General features: G+C 38.1%; 1 long non-coding RNA gene across 2 annotated transcripts in view; it reads left to right on the forward strand.

Moving 5' to 3' along the window:
- Positions 1–21,602, forward strand: part of LOC130251748 (uncharacterized) — a 165,557-nt gene that overhangs the window by 87,355 nt on the left and 56,600 nt on the right. The window contains exon 4 of one of the 2 annotated variants that reach the window (XR_008840222.1): positions 16,631–16,779. This is a non-coding gene — a long non-coding RNA (uncharacterized LOC130251748). Of the gene's footprint in view, positions 1–1,593; positions 3,988–16,630; positions 16,780–21,602 lie in introns of those variants that run through there. The other variant, XR_008840223.1, reaches the window with a different exon arrangement.

A 21,602-nucleotide genomic window follows, 5' to 3' on the forward strand; every position in this document is an offset into this window, starting at 1 on the left:
GTACCACATTGATTCGGCTTTGAATAGCCTTCTGCTCTTTTAAAACAAATATATATAGATAAAATAGGGTTTTATTTTCTGCTGTGCAGATGCATCTGTTATAAATAATTTCTTTCACTAAGGATTTTGGCTAATGTAGTCCAGGAAAGTTGCTTTGACCAGCTTGCCACAACTTCTTTCTCGTTCTCTAAGCTTACATCCTCCCCTGTCCTGATGAACTCACTGGGGTTTCCTCTGTTCCTGATTCACAAGTTGCTCATGTTTAGGGTTCACCAAGGGGCTAGGTCGGTCTGACCATGGGGAAAAGGAACCTCAGAGTCTCTCCCAGTTTCTGACCATGGTACAGAGCAAGTGCTGTTGGGGTCTGACTGTTGTCAAGCCACGGTAGTGCAGAACAGGGAGCTGGGGCGGTGGCAGGAGGAGCAGGAGCAGATGTATTGCCTTCCTGCAGCTGGATCTATTGCTCCCAAAAACCTGGAGCTCCAAATGTCAGAGAAAGAGTGACATTTTAGACAAAAAGGCACAACTCCCTTGCCTTCCACTGTAGTCAACTATTCTATGGCCATCTCAGCTTAACTGAGTATTTATTGCCTGCAGTGATCATTTATTATTCTGTATCCTATGTTTCAGTTTTATGTGGACTTGCCTATTAAACAAGCACACTTAGCCTAGCAATGGCTTAAGCATTTCAGAAAAAAAACCCCTGTAGATACATTTAGAAAAGGTAAATAAAACATCATGGTTTTTTTACAGAATATATGCATAATAGGACATATTTTTATTTGTTTAATCTCCTTCATCTTAAGATGTGCTCAACAGACTACTGTTCACCTTGTGATCAGAATGCTGGGCTTTTTCAGGATCTAGGTTTAAAGGTAGTATAGAAGACTGGTGGGCTTCCCTTTTGATGGGCTTCCCTTTTCCCCATCCTTTGCTTTCAAGATGACAGTCTTTCTGCCATTTTCTTTCTTCTTCTCTCTTGCTTTTAAAATTAAATTCCCTTAGATAGAGAACAATGTACTTTGATAACTCAACTTTTTTTTTCCCCTTAACCAATGGTAACCTAATTTTGACAGCTTATAAGTCAAGCTTGATTTTAGGAGTTATTTTGACTTGGCTATCTTTCATTCTCAGAGTCTGACTCTTCCTATTCATCTTCTCCAAGTCTTCAGCTGAAGACTTAGTTAAGTCTTTTTTTTTTTTTTTTTTTCCCCTGGTGAGGATAGTTTAAAAACTATCTAAATGAAATTCCATGAATTGGATATTATAAAAATAATTACTTTTGCCATACTGCTGTTATTCCACAGTTCAGATACTGGAGATCATACGCAACACATTAACAATGTGGATGGTGAACTGCTAACAACATGCATTGTCCAAGCTAATTCCTTCCATGCCTGCTTTTCTGTCATAAGGATTTTCTGTAATTTTAAAAGATGTGGGAGGACTAGATCCCTTTCTTTTTGATACTGATAAGAACTTGGGAGCTCTATTGCCAGGTTCTTGCAGAGGAACCATGTGAAAACCTCTTGTTTGGTTGAGAAGACTGATAAAGGCAGCTACAACTCTCATCCTTATTCTTCTTTTTTACAGTCACAGTGGAAGATACCCACTCTGGGAAGCTTTATGGCTCTCCTCTCCTGATAAACATGAGAAACTTGATGCATGGGAAAATGGGACTTGATGATAGCTTGACACTTTCACACCTTGAGACTCAAACTCAGATCTGTCAGAGGCGCATGCTATGAATATGCTGATGAAACATAACCCACACAGAACACACCACAACCCTTGTTAAGAGGCTCTGTATTTGTCTACTACAAGCTATTCTTTCATCCAACCCATCCTGAATTGCATCAAAGAGTTCTATTAAAAGGTTCTGACCACATCATAAGGACAACATGGAGCAGATGATTTGACGCGTGAGAATATGACAACACCTAAAACCTCCTGCCGTGTTCCTGGCCCCGAGACAGCATTTACAGTGCTGACACTTGCATCTCCCACAGACTCTACCAGCACTTCAGGCTTCATAGTGACAGCTCTCCATTTGCAGCTTTGAGGTCATCCTGAAATCTTCAGCTCACCTGACGTACACACAGTTAGCTGCGTTACTTGTTCAGCTAGAAAGGCTATCCAGTAGTCACCAGTAACTGATGCTTGCCAGCAGTTATTTAAATTCAGCTGTCAGACACAATCAAAAGTAATTGATAGAAAGCTACTTCATTTTAATTCCTCTGTTTCTACCATTTAACATTCTTATGTGGAGTTGGGTTTTGGTCTGGAGCAGTGCAGTAATGTGAGTTGATAGCAAACTGGGGATGAGCCAGAAAGTGAATGCTTAACCCAGAACCAGCACCTCTGGGAGCAAAGACTTCAAGAATCAGATGTTTTGCATTTGCATTGCTTCCAACTTCATATTGGAGGATGGAGAGAGATGATGGAAACCATCAATAAGATCAATTTTAATTTATTCTTTAACATTTCTCTTTCCACACTTTATTCAGTTGGGAATTTCAAACAAAATCTAGGACTGTGTTCTTAGCCTCACAAGCTGCAGACTAAAAAGTTAATAAAATGTAGCTCTAATTTTAGAAGTATCAGTTTATTTGGAATCTGTTTGACAATGAGGCTAGGAAGCTACAACTGGAACAAACCTGAAACAGAGAGCAATGATGCTTTCAGTTTTCTGTGTGTGTGACTTGAGATTTCGGGGCTGCCAAATTTCACGCATTCCCACAGCTTAACAGTCACCATTGAGCCAGACATTAGGGATTGATCATCGGGAGATTGCCTGGTTCTTGCCCAATTTTATCTGAGATATGGTTTCTGTCATATTTTTAATAGCATCTGTCCCTTGGGACACTATTTTCTCTGAGATTTTGCTGTCCACATTGTAGGCAAGAAACATCTTGTAACCTCACTTGGACATATTTCTTTTTCCCCTCTGTAATTTAAACCAGAAACCCTTTGATAATGAAAAAAATGAGCTTGCTTTTAGTGCATGAAAACATAATAGAAAAACAATATTCTTGTTTACATAATACTTTTGTCCATTTGAGTCCCTTGCTCTGTGCAGTTCTGCAGATGAAGAAATATTGAACTGTTTGTTATTTGTATTGTTGTGGCACCTAAGAGTGACAGTTCTTGATTCCATTATTCTTCATTGCATTGAGAGGATGCTAAGATGTCTCTAAGAGCTTGATTGAGAAACCTGGAGAAATGAGAATAACATGCTGATTGGATAAAGAAGGGAATGTCACAACTTACCCATTTCTTAACTACTGTTTAGATTTTGGTTTCAAGGAATTTAATGAAGTAATTTTTGGATGTTTACTGGGAGATCCTTTAAACAGAAGTTAAACAGAAGTACGAATCAGGCATCAGAACACTTTTGTAATTCCATCATTAGGATTCAGATTATTTGTCTAACATAAGAACCACTTAATGCTTTCTAAAATCCATGGTATAGCAATGAAGAAACCAATTTAGACATGTGCAATTGAATGTAAAGAGTATTTCATTGCACACTTGTAGCTCTGTGCCTTGCTCTGTGTAGCCCACAAAGGAGAAGTGCTCCAGGGAGGCAAAGTACCCCTGCTGAATGTGTAAAACCAGCTTGAAGTAGAAAGCATGACTAACATTTGTAAAAACTCATCCTAAAGAATATTGATAAATACTGAAATTTTCCACACATTACTCTTTCAAATCTTTCTAGGAATATCTCACTAGAATATTTATATTATGTTAAACAGTTTAAAAATAAAGCCATTTCTAAACCAAATGAAACTATTTAGCTTACCTGGAATATATATATTAAAGTGATTCCACATGATTTAGCAAAGATCTTAGCAAGTGTGTTATTGTAGTCATCACTTCTGTTCATAGCTATTTTTTAGGTTGTATCTAGGGGCCTGTTTTCTGCTGTCTTCTTTCAGACATCTATTTTGGCTGATTTAAATGTGAGGATGGAAAAAAAATCAGTATAAAAATTCCTACAAATAAAACCTTTTTTTGAAAAATGAGGTGTCATGTATAGTTTAATTTAATCTTTGTGTGGTTTTCTTTGGCATGTTGCTCACACTTGGGATTCATATGGTGTATCACAGCAGTTCAGTTTACAAACCCACTTGTTGCTCTACAAATGGTTATAAAAATTCCAAGAAAATGCTGCAAAAGAGCAAGTTTGCAATCTTGAGAGAAGTAAGTGACAAATATGTTCTTCAAAAGAGATAAAGTTGAATTTCTGGAGCACATACACTGTGAAAAGACCTTAGACAGTAATTTTGGTAAATAATAGATTGTCTTTTTTCCTTCTGCCAATACTTTCTAATTTTACTTTTTTGTCTTTTGGTGTCCATCAGTGGAAATGTCAGGTCACAGTTCATGCATAAGGAAGATGTCACATATCTAAAAATCATATATATGCTGTCAGCTCCTTTTTCCACCAAAAGCTTGATAAACATATTGCACTGGAGACATGGAGGCTTGTTTTCATGAGGGTTTTCAAGCCATATCCCCTGAAATGTATGGCCTTTTGTATATGAAAAAGGCAGTTTACACAGTTGTGTAGTAAAGACCATATTTTCTTACATTTAGGAACAAAGACATGTCAGGCTTTATTGAGCACATCACTAACTATATAACTAGCATTAAACACTCTATTTGCAACTGTTGCTGTGTATTTTGTGTGTGATTATCACCCCTAGATCTGCATCCTATAAAAAGATATTTCTGTTTGCTTAATTATAAAGCTCTTTATGAACAGGCTCATCTGTAAATAGCTTGGTGCAGCTGAAATAGAAATATAATTATAATGAAGGCAGATGTTTCTGAGATACTTCTCATGAAACTTGTTCTGAATATACAAAGGAGGAAGGCTCTTCTGGCTGGTGGAGTGTTGGCCAAATGCAATCTAATCATCCAAATGTGGGGGGGGGGGTTTACTTTGAGGGAAAAATCTGAATAATAATAATAATAGTAATAATAATAATAATGACAACAGCAGTAACACCAACACTGCTAACAATAATATGAATAATATTTCCAAACCCAGGAACAATTGCTGTGTCCCTCAGTAAACATTTTTGCTCCTGAATCCTGAAGGGACAAAGAAATAACTTATGTAATTTATTCTCCATGGACTAGTTGCCAGAAAATGCTGGACTTTTATTCTACAATACTTTGTTAGATTGATGAAATTCTCATGTAGCCACAAAGTTTAGGGTCATTTGTATACAAATATATCACTTCTGTCTGCCTTGTTTTCTCTGCATGTGCTCTTAAATTGTTTAAATCCTGCCAGTGAAATAATGAGACAATTTTTTAAAATCATCATTTTTGCATCCAAGGACTTATGAAACTACTGAATCCTATTTCCCATGGAAATCTTTAGAAAATCTCACCTTTCAGTCGAACCACAATCTTCCTTCCCCCTCCCTCCCTTCCTTCACTACCAATAAATGCTTGTGCCCTGACAGCTGGCTGAGAGCTGTTGATCCAAGCCTGCAGTCCTCCCTTCAGTGGCGTTGCCATCCTGATCAGCTCCCATTTGTCCCATCTTTAGTGACTCACTAGCAGAGCTGTTGCTGTCCCAGCCATCTCATGCTAAGGGTGCTACAGCCATCTGGCAGGCTTGTGAGCTGGAAACAGCCAGTTTAGTCCAGGATGAACCGCTACAAACTAAGTCATGCTGGGGAACAGCACCTTCCAGCCCAGGAAGAGCTTGTTCTGCTCACAGCATGCACATGGGAGTCACTGGTTAGCACTGCTGCTCTGCCCATCTTCCTCTTCCTCGTCTCATGACTGAGCAATGAATATGGAACTGGGCTGTCTTAAAACAGGAGAGGTGAGTGTGAAGCAGAAAACACTTAGGGATAATTTGAACTGAGCCGGTAGCACTCCTGGCATCTCTGCTGTGGATATTTTTCAAACATAGACATAGGCCTCTAACTAAAGTTTCCAGAAGCAGAATATGAGTGTTTGTACCAGGAGACATCAGGGATTTGATTTAAAAGGAATGATGGTTTTAAAGGGTTGTGGATCAAGTTCTGAATGTGACTTTGGGTAGCCTGTTTCCTTTACTCCCTCACTTGGGCAGCAAACTGAAGGTAGCCTCACCTGGATGAACAGAATTGGAGAATATATCTCCTCTGCTGGAAATATATCCTTAAGCATAACAAAGCAGAATCCAGTTTAGAGCAATTCCTCTTGAGATGTAGTATCTACACTTCCTGCTCTCATTTGTGAACAACTTTACTGTCTCAAAGTCAGCTACACCTAAGTGCCAGGACCTGGCTGGTGTGGTTCTCTTGGAATGGTCCATTGGCTCTGCTCCAGGTTTTGGGAGAAGCTTTCACTAATAACATACATCCAACATATTTCAGTTTAAGAACACATCCCTGTTCTAATTTCAAAAGTTGGATCCCAGGTTGCTTCTCTGCAAAATACACTCTGGGGAGAGATTTCCTTGCCTGGATAATTCTGCTCTCTATTTCTGATATTCTTAATGGAGAAACAACAAAATATCAGGTCTTTCAGTGTAAGTGCATCACTTCCATTAACAATAAAAAAGATTCCATGTGTGCTGAGGGGAGAATGAACCTCTCAGACTGTACATACTTGTGCCTGAGGCCACGCCTTGGGGCCTAACAAATCAGCCTGGCATTCTGGTCTCTTCTGGCCCCAAGGGATTCAGTGTCACTAGTCTACACATATGGGATAGAAAAGGACAGAAATTAAAGGTGTTGCACTTAGCTATAAAAAAAGAATTCGGCAGTAACTCAAATGTAGGAATTGAGATTAAAATTAATGGAGTACCTGATGCTACAAAACACATTCTATTAATGAAATGAAATGAAAATTATTTTTATTTTTATGCAGAACAAATGCATTAAGAAAGGTGATGGCAAATATTTGCACATCAGGAATTATATATGCTGTGATAGGAAGAAAATTGCCCCATTGTTTCTTTTATGAATGGGAAACTGAGACATAGAGATATGATTTAATACTGATTTCTCTTTTTCTCTCTCACACACACAAAGGAGAATGGGTGGTTTTTGATTCCTATGCAAATATTAATTTTTCTTAATTTGTTCCAAATTTATGAACTGCACTTGCCCTCACACTCCCATATATATATATATAAATGCCATCCACAGGACTGCTGCTAATAGCTGTCAAGTCTGAGGCAGACATTTAACCTACCAGCTGTGAGTGTGCATCTTCTTTGCATCTCCACCCTCACCTTTAGCCTGCTCTTCATTGTCCTTGTCAGATATTTTCTTCTGAGAACTTCTACTGGAAATTGTGTCCTTATACAATGAGGATGTTAAAAAGCTACTCTGGCAACTGACTAAAAGAAGCCATTTAATGACTGACCCTTGTCCTTATTAGGGAATAAGGTGGAAAGCATTCAATTTGAATTTGGCAAAGAGGAAAAGCATCTGAAAGTCTGTTTCCCTGAAAGAGAAATGTTACCTGTTTTTCACATTTCCCTATATTTGCCTCTCTAAATTGACACTGAGGCATTCTGTCTTTATGAGCTTGTTCACTCTATCATTAATATAACTTGTTTTAGAATAGCTTTTTAATGAAAAAAAGTAAACACAAAAAACCTTGCTGAAGTTATTTTGTACTTTGATACAAATACAGAATTATAGGGCAACAAATTAATTTGTCAGTTTTGAAGAAAACCCAAGTGTGTCTGACTTAAAATATTTTGCTGTCATTTTTATTTTCCAGTTTCCTGTTTTGCTTTTTTGCCTTTGTCATACTGATGACTGTACAGAAATGGAAGCATTTCAGAAATGTCTGTCAAGAGATTAACAGCCCACATTTGCAAATGTGTGTTAGAATTAGAAGATACAATTAGAAGATACAATTACTCTTAGCAATTCTGAGACAAATTTATTCTTACTTCTTCCCACCCAGTATGTACAGAGGGGCATGAAGGCATGGGTTTTGGATTCCACTGTCTTATTTAAAAATAAATTGTCATTTACCACTTGTAGAGACTGTTCTGCAACATCATTAACAAATTTGTTATTTTAAAAATTTAAAAAAATCCCCAAACAAGAATCTCTTCAAAATGTTGAAAGGTTACATTGCTACATTTCCTCTGTATCACAGAAAATCAGTTTTTCAGATCTACAAGTTCCTCATGACTAGAACTACCTAACGTGGTTATTTCAGGCATCAGTTTCTCCACGTAGCCAAATCCATAACCTCTATAGAGTCTAGAGGATAGCACAGACCTGCTTGTGAGACTATGCACTGATTCACTATTCCCTTTTCTAAACTGGTGCTCCTGATACCTGTAGCTGCTATTGTGGCTCATGCATTGCAGTGAATCATCACATCCCCAGCTGGGAATGCCATAGCTGGTACCAGTAACTACCCAACCAATGTGTCATTAAGGGTCATAAAATGGATGTGGAATAAGAGGAAACGTGGTAGGACTGCTAATAGAACTATCAAAGCACCTTTAACAGTGTATATGGGACAACAGGGAAGTTGTGGGGAGAGGTGGAACAGCCCCACTATTGAAAAGCTGAAGACATTATTATATTGGTTGCTATTGACCTTGGGTACAGCTGACTCAGACATATTGGAGCACAGAACATTTCTCCATATATTCAGTATAGATTCTTTGAGTTACATATTTTGTCTTGTTTTGTTTTTTCCCCTGTCTTTCTAAATAAATAATTTAATCTTTTAGAAGAAAATCATGACAAATGGTATATTGACAACTCTTTAGCAATTCTGGAGAAAACTATTCGAGTTTTAGTATCAAACTGTGACTTGAAATTCTTTTAATGTATATTCAAGAGATACCAAAATCATGTAAACAATGAGTTTTTCTCCCTAATGCATTGATTAGTTCTTATGAAAAAATCAGTGATCTTTTCCCTGACTTGTAACAATCTGTATACAAAAAAAAAAAAATCTATATCCCAATATTAAGTTATGAGGACCTCTGAACTCCATTTATGCCAGTGGTTTTTTTTTTTTTTGCATCAGCTTTACAATGTAAAGTTCAAACAAATTAAGAAGATTTTGACAATGCTGTTAGAATGGGATGTCTGAGGCCTAGGTTTGGTGGTCAGACCTTAAGTAAAGAAAAGGGAGCTTAAGTTTTCTGTGCAGTGTCATTTCAGCTACCATACATAAAAGTAAATTTTAAGGAAATTGATTGCATTATACTATGCTCATTATTAAATTTTGTATATTTATGTGAGTAGCCTATATAATCTTCTAATAGCAACATTTAATATTGGCTATATAACATACAATTAATATAATATTGATCTTGTGTTATTCAAAATAGTATGTATTATTGCATGTAATTTTACAATATTACAGATGCTGATAAATCTACATTAAGTCAGGGTTTCTATCACTGTAAATCTACTGCAGCAGGATTTTTTTTTTTTCTGAAATGTGGCTGAAAAGTTATATCCTGTAAAGAATCTGTGAGCTATAATAGTAAATTTTTGCACTTGTAGGACGCTTCAAGGAGATAGGATCTGGACCACAGCCTTCAGTGGTAATGGGGAGAGCAGCTGGGAAGGGGACAAATCAAAGAGGTTTTACAGTGTGGGATCAGGAGGATTGCAACAGCTGGGGAGGGTCAGGCAGGTTATGACATTTGGGGGAACTGTTGGGTAGGGAGCTCTTTGGTGAGGAAGGATGAGAGTTATGGCAGCTGGAACTGAGTTGGTGTTGAGACTTATGATCAGGAGGAACTGGGAACAGTATAGCATCTGGAAGCTGATCAGGCAAGGGGCTCATATTATCTGAGGGATCAGGAAGTACACAACAGCTGGGAAGGGTCAAACAAATACCCAACACACATGGAATTGAACAGCAGGGCCTGGTGCCACATACGGCTTCTCACATTCCTTTTTTATGTATTGCTGCTCTCTACCTTTCTGTAAATTTCCCTTAATTCATGTTCAAAATGTGTCTTTGTGCAAAAATGAAGAGGAAAAAATAAATAATATTAAATTCTACCACGGACAGCCCTTCTCAGACAAAAAGTATCCAGCCAAAGGCCATATAAGTCTAGTTATTGGCTAGTAAAATATTTTTTTCTTCAACCTTTATGTACCCACTGCTCTACAGTGTGAAGATTTTTTTGAACCTTTTTTCCAGGAGCTCAGTTAGGCAGAGGAGTTTAACTTCCTCCTCCAATGGGAGCTCAACATATGGAGACTCAATTTTTTGTGATGCTGCCCAGCAATACTGAGGGAACTTCATGAGAGAAGACCCTGGTGCAGGAAGAACAAGCTTCATGTGTCTGGCTTGGCATACACCACTCTGGCTGAACAGATCTGTTTCTCAAAAATTTGTCTATTTAGTGCTTTCCCAGTCTCAGATATTGTACTATTAGACAACACAGGTATAATTGTACATTTGTCATTTTTTTCCACAAGTTTCTACTTCCTCTCTGAGGTTTATTATTTCTTACATTCACATTCTTCATGTATGTTGTTGCTGTCCTGTTTTTTTTTTTTTCAATTAATTTTAAAAGTAAGATCTTTATGACCCAATACTGCCACATTCTCCATAGGTTTACTTTCCTCTTTTATAGGAAGGTCATTTCTCTCTGCCCTTTGCTGACACTCCTAGAAGACCAGCCTTTGTCATTATACCTCTTTGCATCTGCACCTCCTTGCATCTGCACCCAAATACTTTATTTCATGCTGTGTTTTGATTGTAAACTCATTTTGCAGAGATTATTTTCTAATTCATATTTAGATAAGTACCTAGCATGATGCAGTTCTTCACAATAGGTCTCACAGGTACTGAAAAGAATAATAAATTATAGTGATGAGTTCTGTGAAAGCCTTGATTCTTTGCAAATCTTTGACAAATTGGGAAATTATGTCATATGCACTAGGCAATTGTGACAAATACACATAGGGTGGATGGTAAATTGTTGTTTTACCTCTACAAAATCTGTAGTATTCTCTTGTGTTTTCCTTAGCTGCTCATATTATTTCTTTTCTTCTATAGGCTCTTATTGCTTTCCAGACATGCTGTGCCTTGTCTTTGCCAATTGTTGCCATCTGTCCTGATGACATTGTGATGGAGGTTGAGTGTGTTGCTGAGCTTCTTAATAATGTCACAGTGTCATTTTGCGTTACTTCTGTCACTCTGCTGCTGTTATGCTAACTTGCCTTCCTTCATCTTTTCTTTTACACAACTGCTATGCTCAATGCAGTCTAAAAAGTGCCCCCTGGATACAAGTTCTTCTCTTCTTTCCACCATATCCAATATCTCATCTGTTCTCTACAGCTGCTTTCTGTGTTCTCTATTTATTCCAATCATATTCTATATGGTAGAAAGTGCTGCTTGTAGGACAGATTTTTTTAATTTCCTCTTGGCATTCAGTAACACCCTATTAAGTGGCTATGTTTACACTGCAGTTGTCAATGATCTTTTCCGGGTCCTCTGCTCATTAAGCAATAAATTCAACTTTCCTGGCTAGCAGTGTTTTGAACATTTCATGTGGCAATATGGAGCCAGTCCCACAGGGAATGGTTTCCTCTTACCAGACTGCTCCCTCCACGTGCTGTACTCCCTGTTGGGTTTATCTAACTATGTCATCTCTAGGAAGGATACTTGAAGCAAGCTGTTGCCTCTTTCTTAGTCGCATGCAGGTTGCCAGGGAGCCTGGGGGACCCACCATCTGACATTCATAGCACTCAGCTTCTAATGGAATATGTCTGAGAATCCCACTGAAGCGTGGGATGACAAGTTCCCTCTTTCTTTTTTGGAGAATCACGTCTCATCCACAATTAAGGTAATAAAATATTTCTGCCAACCTGTTATTGTGTTAGCATTCAGATTGTTATCATTCACTGAAGATTTATAAAAACAGAATTAGTTTTTCAAGGGCATCTCATAAGTGACTTTGTTTCACATTTGACTCCAGGATTACAAAATGTGAAAAGTCCTGTCGACCTGAGTCACAGTGATGGGAAAGCAAAAACAGTAATTACTTGGGCTTTCCTTTGCTGCTTCTGAATTCTGCTTCAACTTGGACACAGGTAGATTACACCCAGGAGTGAGAAAATAATTCATTGCACAATCTGGTGCTTAACCTGCCTACTAAGACTGAGAACGAGGGTGCCAATTAGTGCCAGCTGTAACAGTGCTTGGGAGATGTGGGCTGTCCACCAGGAGTTGGACCATGATCACAGTTCATTTCAAAAAGGACTCTGAGCAACCATCAGAATGATAATAATTTTCAACCACTCTTGAACTGGGACGGATTCAGACTTTTTAATAGGACAGACACACTGAAGAATACTGAGGGTTAACACTGGGCAGAGAATGACATCAGAGAGGTAACATGCAAAGAAATACAGGGACAGAAAACATGACAAATCTATAATCTTTACTTAAAATAAAGAAAGAAAAAGAAAAAAAAAAAAGAGAGAAGCTTGACCCACAAAGAGCCTAACAAAAAAGAGGGAGTGGACTTGCAGTCATCTGATGTATGGTGGAAGGGCAGAAAACAATAAGGTATGTTATTTCTTGATATCCTGGAAGGGGAACTGAGATCATGCAAGTAGCATAAAGTAATGTCATACATGAAACTATGTTTCAATATGGTATTATACAAACCCCAGAGCTCAAACACACTGCTGAAGGGTATGCATTATTAATGGTTTATATCACCAGGTTCCCTTCCTTATCCTTTTCTCTGTGTTTGACTCTAGTTTCCATTCCTGTAACGTGCTGATGCCTTTTGTTCTCTACGCATACTTCTTTTGTTCATGCTACCCATTTACATGCCAACTTAATTTTGTTCTTTCTTCCTTCATAGTCTTAATTTCTCTGCACCATTGCTGACATTAACATTCATACCCATGGCTCACCTAAGGCCTCAAATATTTGTTGCTTCTTTCAGCTCTGTGTTCAATCCCCAGCTCTCCCACATGTGAAAGGGCTGTTTCCATAACTCATTCTTCAAATGTTGTTCCCTTTTGGCTTCTGGTCATGTATGAGGGGCTATTTCAACATTCATTGACTTTGACCCTCTCCTGGTCTTACCTCAGCATGACTCTGCCACCTTTCCACTCACATAATGTAAGTCTGCCTGTCATCATTCCCAGTGCCATCAGTATTGCTGCCCTCTCTTCTGCTTTCAACAAAAGCTAAGTGCAGATCTGTTAGCTTGCTATAGGTAAAGTAAGTTAGAAAGCATGAATTATGAACTGCTCAAGAAATAGCAGCTGTTGAGCTTGTGTGCACAGCGAGGTTTGTTTGCTGCTGATCAATAAAAATCAGAGTCAGTAGCTATGCTACCAGAGAGACCATCTGTGGCTGGAGAGCCAGAAGCTTGCTGACCAGGATAGACACTGCTGGCTCAAAGGAGGACAGGGACAGGTTATATTCATATAACCACTCAAAGAGGGACATATTTAACACCAGCAAGTGCTAGTGGGCGATCTGTGTGCAAAAGCACCTTACTGCCCTGCACTTCCTCTGGGAGGAAGAGGCTGAAAATTGACAGCAAAGTCCCTTTGCTATGTCAGTGTAATAAAGCAGCATGGCTAACAAAATGGGGATTTTTACCAAAGAAATTTGGTACCAAATGACCAGAAAGGAATAGAGGGAGAGAAATTTCTCTGTTCTCTTGACGAAACAAAGATAGGGATGGCTTCTCTATTATTCTTCTCAGGAACCTTGTGCTAATATCTCCTAGTCAAAAGAATTCACTTCTGTCCCCATTTCCTTTTCCAGTTACTGCACCACTTTGTATTTCACTCCTGTGTATGCTGTGTCCTGTCACTTTTTTTTGTTCCCCAAGCCCAGCACAGACCAATCTCATTCAGCTGAAATTACTCTTGCAAAATTTCAAATGCCTTCTTGTTAGCCAAATCTCATACTCAATACCTTGTGCTATCAGTTTTCATCAGATGTCATTGATATCTTCAAATATGCTTTTCTTAAAATTCCATCATCCACTGGCTTTTGAGGTGTCAACATACATCAGTTTTCCCCCTTCCATTTCTAATAATTCCTCAAGTCTTTTCTTTTATAGTTTCATGTTACTGATTATCTACTAATAAGATTATTTGTCCTTATTCTTCTTTCCTTATATATTGTATCTCTGAATAAGACATACAAAATTAGCTACTTCTTCTTTGCAATGACTCACAGACAGCTCTCCTTCATATTTCTGTCCTGCTCTAAGAACAGAAAATACTCAACTATTGCACTCTATGTTTTTAACGGTCAGTCTGAGTAAAAAAATGGGTTCTAACTCCCTAACTGTCCATAATATTTCTTTTCCTCATCACAGTGACATCATCCTGCTTGTCTCTGATATGATCCAGTGTGGCTTTTCCTTAGCCCTCTCCATGTTCTGCTGTCTGGGCTATTTCTAGGTCTTGTGGATGCTTTCCTGGAACATCTGGAAGGTGTGTAAGCTATATTCTCTCTCAGTGCTCCTCACTGGGAAAACCTTTTACAAGTACTTTTCCTTGCATCCTCATTCCTAATTAATTCCAACATCTTTAATATCAATTAATAATATCTTTACTTCAGAGACACAGTTTTACCCTTTTGTTTCTATCCTCTCTCTTCTGTTGTGAAGGTAGATAGACCCTTGACTTCAGTTTAACTGTGTCAAGAAAATTATATCAATTCAGTGGTTTTCCTTTTTCTTTTAAATCACTTTATTTATCTTTCAAGCCCTTCAGAGGTTCTCCCTGTTTGATTCATATTTGCTGGTGAAAAGTTGATTTCTGGCCTTAGCAGTTCTCTTTTTTGTAGTGTCCTTGTTTGAATTTTTTGTGCACTTTTTTCCCTAAAGACTTCATTGTACATGGAGGAAAAAACCCATAATCCTCATCAGTACAATTTCCTTGTCCTCCTGCAAAACTTCTCTCTAAAAAGAAACCACCTTCCTCTGCTGAGGAACCTACAAAAACCTTAGGAATAATTTGGCAGCCTGAGTGGGATACACCTGCTCAAATGTTAGTGTTTCTCACACAGAAGCTATGTCTGAGCTAGTCCTAACACACTTAGTAGTCAAGTCAGATGGGAATCAGATGGATTTATCTCATCCTAAAGTTCACATGCATCTCTCTACACTGATGGTAAAGAGAAGCAAGCAGATGGTTCCTGTGCAGACATCACAGATATAAGAAACCCATGAAGTATATGTAGGATTAACTTAATATGCTAATTCTATTTATCCCCCTATTTTCTGTTGTTTCAGTTCAGGTATTAGTATTATTTTTCCTTGGTTGTCAGCTCTAGAGAAAGAACTTTCTATTTTTCCATCATGGTTAAACCCATAATATCTCATGGCTTATTTTCATGTTTTGTCACAGTGATAATATACAAAGCAGCCAGAGAGCTCAAACAGGTGACTTGACATATTCATCCTTCTTATGAAGCAGTTGCAGAACTACTCAGTACTTTCAGTTGTTAGACAAATGTTTTCATGGGATAAATATTAATGAAACAAAATGTTACTTCAGAGCATTTCTTTTGGCTTGACTAACATGGTAGGAAATGGTATCTGTTGATTTAATTCTAACAAATAAACAAGTTATATCAGAAAAAAATTATGTGGGAAAGCTACTGGATTAGTCAAATTACAGTACAGTCAGTTTCATGAACCTGAGGAACCACAGTCAGAAAAGAGCACTTTCCTATGTGTGAGTGTAGCACAAAGGCTACTTTTTTACTAGAGTCACAGAAAACGTCCTTAAAATAATGATAAGGGAAAATAAAAAAAGTAAACAGGGCATGGTAAAAGAAAGGAAAATAACTAGTCTTAAGCACAGTTTAAGAAATAGCTTGGCAATTTGTTTGCTCTCCTACAGCAATTACTGTGCTAAATTAAGAGTGTTAACCAAATGCCCCGAGTGGCTTATGCCATGTTGTAGTCAATTCAACATATGTGAGGTCTTCTCAATTGCACCAACACGTTACATTTCCACAAGTTGCATTTTGTGTCATTCTCTATTGGAACCTGAGGGCTGTTTTTTCCAACTATAAACAGAGATATGAGCAAAATAATTTTACCCACTAGCAGTGTATATGTTCCCAGAAACGTAGCATCCATCTGTCTTTCTTGTATTCTCACTGTGTCTGATATCAATTTGGGTAGATAAATAGTTATTTTGAAGTGTTTTTCCTTAGTCCCAGATGTGTGAATTTTTAATTAGTTCTAATAATTGCCTTTTCTATATTGTTTCTATGAACCATGATGTATAGCATCTAATCCTTATAAATTACATCTAAAGTGAAAATTTTAAAATCAACCTATTATAGTGGGTTATATTTACTGCAAGCTGAATTGCAGCTTTCTTGCTACAGACAGAAGTGCACCTGGAATAAAAACTAGTCATGGAGTGACTTGCACAGTTAATGTTAAAATATAAGATATATTAGGAGACCTTTCATAATGATTTCTCTCAGTAGTATCTGTAGCAGCATGGTCAGAATTGCAAATCATACTAATATGGGAACTACTTCCTCAAAGAAAAAATTGGTGTGTCCCCAAGAGAAATAATTGCATCTTTCCATTTTGACCTTTAGCCTTCCCTCTTTGAGTGGTGTTCAATCAAATACTGTTTCTCCCTCTCTGCTCCAGGCACATTTGAGAGATGCAGACTGCTGAAAAACTGCAGAAGAATCACATCTTCACTGCATGGAAAAGTCCAGAGGTGCCTTGCAGAGACATCATCTATACAGAGAATCATTTTAAAGTGTTCCCCATGTGAAGATGCCTAGGAGGAAAAGGTTAGTAGAAGTACGATGATCTTTGTTTTAAAGGGTTTTAAAAACTTTCATTTGAATAATGAACATTAAGCAAAGGGAACAAGTGTATTTAGGCCTATATTGTATCCTGCAAACATTTATATAGTTGTATAGAGAATAAAAAATTGTCTGGATAAAAAGTTCATCCCTCTTGTGATTCTTTCTTTCTTTCTCCTTCTGTTTTTCTCTGTTAGCTTTGTATGGAGGATGACTTACATCATCATTTTTTTAGTTACTTCTAATTATTTCCTTTTCCTGTGATGATCTACCTTCATCCATTTATTTTCCATTTTCAATCTTCCCATCCCACTGAAAGCATGTCCTGGAACAAGGAGACATCAGATCCCTTGACAGAGCAGTGGAGTATTTTTTGTTGGTTTGCACTGGCATTACATCTTGGTTCTCTTTCTTTCCATATTATTACAAAATATTATTATTTCATAAGATTACAGTGAAAATATGAGGAAAATACATTAATGAAATACTGCAATGAAATGCAATTAAAATTAATGTTGAAAATACAAGGGTTAATGGAACAATAATAAGGAGGCAATAACTCCAGGCTGGACCAATGTACCTAATCTGCACCTAAAACACTGACAGTGTTCCCTTAGCAGTTGCCTAAGTATTCCCATTAGTCAATAAAAGGAGAAATATGTTTTAGCCATCTACATGCCCACCACTTAGACAGACTGGGAAAACTGGTATCTTACTGACCTTTTTGGAGACAAAGCTGAAGACCATGATGCTAACTTTTTGTGTTCTAGATGCCTTTGATATTTTCTCTTTCTTTGATCCCTGTGACTTCAAAATTTATACCTCATTCAATAGTTAGGAGATTTGCATAATGGGAGGAGTGAGTGTTTGAGTTATACAGGTTCCCTGAGTGGTGCAACTCCAGTTTTACTTGATGACTATGCAGAATTTTGAGTTGATGGACTGCAGCTGCATGACTATGAAAACTCTACTTACAGAGGAAAAAGTAATGCACATGGGTTTTACTCTAAGCTAGTACTCTAAACAGAAAAATGGGAGGTCCTGCACAGGTTTACATGAATTGACTTGTTCTCCACTCCACAAAGAAGTTCTGTTCCAAGTCTCAGTTAAATGAAAACAAAGCACAGAAGTATTGAAGAAAGCATGAAACAGACCTTACGGATTTTGAGTTTGCCTATATGTTTTGAGAGCTCAGATTTTTAGCAAAACTTTTATGTAGTAGTCAGTGCTTCCATTCTCTACAATAGATTGGGAAAGGAAGGATTGTCAGAAAAAACCCCAAACCAAGACAACAACAGCAACAAAAACCTCCCAAACCCAAAACTCCACCAAAATAAAGCAACAAAACAAAAACAAAAACAAAAAAACAAAACAAAACAAAAAACCCCCCCAAAAAACCAAAAAACCCAAAAAAAAACCCCAAAAAAACAAAAAAAATACAACCAACCAAAAAAAACCAAAAAAAACCCCAACAACAACAAAGACAAAAACCCCAGAAAACCAGTTTCTGAGGATTTTTTTTTGGTAAATGTATTTATTATTATAAAAGCCATTGGTTCCATTAGGTCTGAAGGCATGATTTTACTTTTATGCTTTATTTGATGGACACTAGACAATTAGTTTAACAAAAGAGTGTGCCTAACTGTGTACCACACCCTACTGGACTCAGTGTTTCTTGAATGTTGCAGGAAATGTTCAGTCTGTAAAGCCACAGAGGAACAGAGTTTTTGCCTATGGGCTTCTGGAAATGATAGTTTTTGCAATTGTAAATTTCAAAGCAAAAGCTCTTCTGAAGTGTTTAACAGTACACAGATCAGGAAACTGATATTGTAGGTTTGTTAATGATGCACATGCACAAAACTAGACCCAAATGCAGGTTGCAAAAACAGATGTTAAGTCTGTTAGTGGGTTGTATGCAACAGCATACTGGATGTGAAATGGGTTTACATGTGTTTTTAATCAATGAATTTGTATCAGATGATTCCAATGAATGCACATCATGTGGATGATAGTGTTTTAATGCTTCAGTGTTATTTTCAGTATAAGAGAATAAAGTGTTGTCCTCCATAAGACTACACTTTGTCTGATCTCTCTTCTAAATGATTTAATGGGAAAGAGTGACAGGGAAGTTATCCTTATACAGAGAATTGTGTTTATCAGTACCCTAACCCTAGGTTTAACCCTAACACTGGCCAGAGATGTTAAACCTGTATTGGTGTGAGGCTGGAGCCAAGCAGAAAGGTGTGGGGGCCATGTTGTGGCAGTCCTGTGTTCCTCTAGGCATGCCTTTTGAAGCTGCAGAGTCTCTGGAGCTCTAGGCTTTGTGGTTTTCTGAACTCAGACCCAAAGCACATTGCTAACCCTAGCAGTAACCCTAAGCCTAGGTTGTTCAGTTAGGCTTGTATGTAGCTCAGGCTGGAGATAAATAGAAATGTGTGTAGGAAGCCATGCTTGCAGTCCTGTGCTCTCCTTGGCATGCCATTTGTGTCTGCAGTGTCCCTAGAACTCTGGGCTTTGTGCAACCCTAGGCTTAACTCTAATCCTAGCCATTACCCTAACCCCACCTGAAGCCCTAACCCTAGGCTGGGTACTTAGGCGTGTATGGGGGTGAGACTGGAGGCAAGAATGAAGGTGTGGAGTGAGCCATGTTTTGGCAATCTGGTTTTCCCATTGGCATGGCATTTGAAGCTGCAGAGTCGTTGTAGCTCTAGGCTTTGTGGTTTTCTGGACCTTCACTCTAGGAGTAACCCTAACCCCAGACACAAGAGTAACCCCAGGTTACTGTACAAGGTGAGTATGGGTGAGACTGGAGCCAAGCAGAAACATGTGGAGGGAGCCAATGTTACAACAGTCCTGTGCTCCCCATGGCATGCCTGTTGGAGCTGCAGAGTCCCTGGAGCTCTAGGCTTTGTGCCTTTTTGATCCCTAACCCTAGCCATAACCCTAACCCTAGGCTGGGCAGATAAACCTATAGCTGTTATGTTGTTCAAGACTTTAGTGATGGAAAATGTTGGTGTTTCTTATTTTACTGTAGGAGATATCAGTTAATAAAAATGTTACACACAATAAAGCTTCATTTTTCGTGAAAATCATAACATGGTTTGGATTCAAAGGGACCTTAAAAATCATCTAGCTGCAATCCCTCTGCCATGAGCCAAGGACACATTGTAGTAGAACAGGTTGCTCAATTTTTGTCTTAATTTGCATGAGAAGTTGGGACAGTGTCTTAGTAAAAATAAATAATCTACTATCGTGCCTTTAGTCACCTGTATATCAGTTTGGCTTCCAGAAGGAAAAAGTCTTCAAAGTTGCAAACTCTTAGCCACGTGAAGTACACTGTAATTAAATTAGAGGACAAAATAAAGAGTGTGGATTGATCTGTGTGTGTGATTTTTACTGGAGACTCCAAAATCCCCAAATTAGGGCCATGTTCAGCTTGGGCTTAATATTGCACAGAACCACAGAAAAAGTGGACTATGAAAAAAAAAAGTTATTAGCATGGCAATCCTTTCCCACAATTTTCTATTTTATCAACAGTGGCTTGTGGGAAGGACTATTTTATATAAACTTTCTTTTATGTAAATGTCTGATCTTCTGGAACAAGACTAGATGTTACTAGGATTTCTGTGTCTGTAGTAGGACTCAGAGCATGACCAGAGCTGGTGTTCCTATTGCTGAACTCTCTAGTCTTGGCTGGACTGTCTCCTGACAATAACCTCTGGCACTAAGCCATGGCTGGGGATTTCCTAAAGGAGTTGCCAGCTAGGCATGGATCAAGCTCATTCCAGGGATATGCCAGTGCTTAAAATGATTCATGATGTCTCTGGCTGTGTTTTGTTTGCTGCTGGAGATGTAGCAAAGTGTCTGAAGCATTGCCCTGGTCTGAGTGCACTCCAATGCTACGTGGGAGAGACACACTGTGGTGTTTGCAGTCCTATACATCTCATCTTCTTCCCTGTCCTCCCTTCAGGAAATCCGCTTGTGATGAAAAAGTACTGATGGTAGATTGAGGAAGGAATTATATCTCTGCCAGTGAAACCCTGGGTATTGCAGCATAGCCAAATAAGAATATTTCAACAAATGAACCCAAGGGTTTAATGGTCTGCTGTTGCTTGTGTTGCACATGTTGAGTTATATTTGCAGTTCTCAGCTCTGAGTGTTGGAGTCATGTTCCCTTTGCATTATGATTTCCTACCAGGTGAGACCTGTGAGCACATCATATCCCCCTTGGAGCTAGGAAAGATGAAATCTGATGGAAAACAGTCATTGTGACTTCCATGCAGATGTTATAATCTGGTCTATGTGGTTATGAGGGCTGCAGGAAACACCATGGGATCCCTGCAGCAATGACTGAGACTTACAAGCATGGCATCCAGGGATAATTATCTTCCAGTTACACTGTGCTAATGATAATACATCAGTTTGATATTATTAATGAAATGTACCAAACTGAATGTTGAGAGGAAATAAGTGTTGCCAATGCATCCCTCAGATTTTTTCTAAATAACTCCAAACACTGCTAGAGGCAATCCATGTACTTGCTTAAAAATACTTATACTTCAAAAATACTGATCATCCTGCTGTGTTTTTGTTCAACAATAACTGAAAAGATGAATCAAAACCATGCCAAAATACCACTTAATTCAATTCAAACCATGTTTTAAGTATGCAAGTCCTAGTCAAGGTTAACATAGCTTGAGGCTATTACAGGCAGTGTAGTAGTAAATATTAATGATTTATTTCCATGATTTGTATAGACTATTTTGCTAGAAAAGTGGGAATATGATTTCACATGAGTTCTCCGTTGG

The sequence above is a fragment of the Oenanthe melanoleuca genome, chromosome 3 (assembly GCF_029582105.1).
Source record: "Oenanthe melanoleuca isolate GR-GAL-2019-014 chromosome 3, OMel1.0, whole genome shotgun sequence".
Taxonomy (NCBI): domain Eukaryota; kingdom Metazoa; phylum Chordata; class Aves; order Passeriformes; family Muscicapidae; genus Oenanthe; species Oenanthe melanoleuca.